Source organism: Sorex araneus, chromosome 5 (genome assembly GCF_027595985.1).
Source record: "Sorex araneus isolate mSorAra2 chromosome 5, mSorAra2.pri, whole genome shotgun sequence".
Taxonomy (NCBI): domain Eukaryota; kingdom Metazoa; phylum Chordata; class Mammalia; order Eulipotyphla; family Soricidae; genus Sorex; species Sorex araneus.
In genome coordinates, this window is record NC_073306.1 from 112,238,651 (window position 1) to 112,241,294 (window position 2,644).

A 2,644-nucleotide genomic window follows, 5' to 3' on the forward strand; every position below is an offset into this window, starting at 1 on the left:
GGCTCCAAGAAGTACCACATCTCAAGGACTTAGCATTGACCCATTTGATTCAGTTGGCCAACTACATCAGAGAGGGGTCTCTGGGCTTTCCAGCACTACTTGGGAGCTCTTCACCCCTAGCAAACATTAAAGCTATTACAGCCCAAAACTTGAATCCCATGAAAGAAATCAGCTAGTATTGTCTTCCTATTCCCAATTACCTCCTCCAGTTCCTTTTTTTAAAAAAAAAAATATAATCAGCATTTTATTTATTTATTTATTTATTTTGCTTTTGGGGTCACACATGGCGATGCACAGGGGTTACTCCTGGCTCTGCACTCAGGAACCACCCCTGGCGGTGCTCAGGGGACCATACGGGATGCTGGGAATTGAACCCGAGTCGGCCGCGTGCAAGGCAAACGCCCTACCCGCTGTGCTATTGCTCCAGCCCCTATAATCAGCATTTCTAAGACAAAATATAGGTGTGTAAAAGACTAGGTCTGAGGACACATGCATAGTCTTATAGTGAGTGTTCAGCCAGAACAGTGAGAATATTTGCAAGCTGTCCAATTCTGAATAGACTTTCATTTTGTATTTTAAACTGTAGTCTAACAGTGTACCATAATATGCTACAATTTGAGCATGTGTGTGAAGTACTAGTCAATGTGCACTGCAAATCAAGCGTTGCAGTTATAGGTCCTATATTTTTAGTCACATCTATAACCAAGGGTGTCCCCTGTACTAACAAGAACAGTGATACAGGAAAATACACGGCAAACCCACTCAATCAGAATGTTTATTTTCAAGGAACCCACAGGTGATGTGAGTGCACAATAAAGTTTGAGCAGCAATGATGTGCAGACTTTAAAGCCCTACTATGAGAAGTAGACAGCCAAAAGTAATCATTTTTGTACCATTATTATATAGTAAAATGCTATTTGTGATAAAGATTATAGGAGTCAAAAAAGAATATGAGCTAAGTATCTAATCCACAAAGAAATGAAAATTTAAAAATATATATATATTTTCTTTGTGGTTCCAGAAATTGAATCTAGGCCTCATGCATGCACTACATGTATTCCATCATTAAGTTAGCACTAGTGGAAATTATTTTTTATTGATTTGGGGGCCACGCCCAGCTGTGCTCGGGGTTTACTCCTGGCTATGCGCTCCTGGTGGGGCTCAAGGGGCCATATGGAATGTTGGGGATGAAGCCTGAGTTTCACGGGCAAATCAAACATCCTATTGTCCTACCACTCTGGCCCTTTAGTGGACATTTTATTTTATTATAATTGCACATAGTTTTGATTCAAGCCTGTTTTCTGTGGTGGTAAAAACTGAACCTCAGTAAATGTGGGATCTCTGCCACTTTGCCCAGAGTGATCTTTAATTCTTATGTCTAGACTCTGTTTCCAGTCTTCGAACCGTTGCCCCTTCCTGACCTGTTTTTTGTTCTTCTGCGATCCCCTGTTCTACCAGTTGGTACCCTTACCTCGTGCCCTTACCTTGTGCGTGACATTTTACTTACGCGCCCTTCTTTAGAGCCTGGATTTCCACAGGGACGTATGACTTGCTGTTGAGAAACACTGCTCTAGAGATTTAGAGCAGGATTAGCATCTGATCTTCCACAGGTGAGCTATTTTAATGGCATTTTCTAATGTGTCATGCTCATTGTTTGGTCTTTTACTATAAATCCGTGTCAATTACTATTAGACCATCACTCATCTGGATTGTTGCAACTACTTTACATCAGTCACCTCTCTTGAGTGGGGAAGGGCTGTGGATTACAGAAATGAAGGGAGAGACAAAATATCCCCTTAGGCTCTGGTAACGGAACTGAGGTTACCTGAGAGAAGACAGTGAAAGAGGGGTTCTGTGCAATGGCGGCAGGACACTGAAAGGTGGGAGTGACTGTGGTGTGGTAATATTGCACCTCGAAAACAAACACCTGTATGTTCTTTTAACTAATGTTATCTTGACAAATTAAAAATAGTCATAAATTAATTTTTGTGTGTGCTGCTAAAACTTCTTGCACCTCCGTATTTGTAGCATCACTATTCATAGTAGCAAAACCATGAAATCAACCAAAGTGTTCCTTGACAGATGACTGGATAAAGAAGCTATGAATCCTACTCTGCCATTTAAAAATATGAAATTGTGCCATCTGAGACAAAACAGATGGAATTTGAAGTGGTTACACAGGTGAAATAAGGACAGAAGCAAAAAAATGATGGTTTGACTCATGTATATTATACGTAACCAAAATAAAGAACCCTCAAACACCACAAACTCCCAGTTAGATTCAGTGAAAACTATGGTGGTGGTTTGAGTGGAAAAGTGGGTGAGTGGGAGAAATTGGATGAGGAGACTTTTTTGGCACTGAGACTTCAGTGTTAGGTGAGGCGAGTCCTACAGAACACATAGAGGACTGTTGAGTTATCCTCTGAAGTTCTATTGGGTTGCAAACCAGTTACAGTAACCATAACTCCATTAAAAAGTTCACTTACCCTGGAATCAGCCTAAATTGAGTGGATAATGAAAGGGTAGTATATGTACACAAATAAATACTATGCGACTTCAAACGAGGATGAGATCATGCAATTTGCTGCAACTTGGATGGAACTGGAGTATGTCATATTAAATGAACTAAATCTGCAGAAGGACG

General features: G+C 40.6%; 1 pseudogene; it reads right to left on the reverse strand.

The window, feature by feature from the left end:
- Nucleotides 1–428: 428 nt before the first annotated feature.
- Nucleotides 429–540, reverse strand: LOC129405341 (small nucleolar RNA SNORA72; annotated as a pseudogene).
- Between the last annotated feature and the right edge of the window lie 2,104 nt (nucleotides 541–2,644).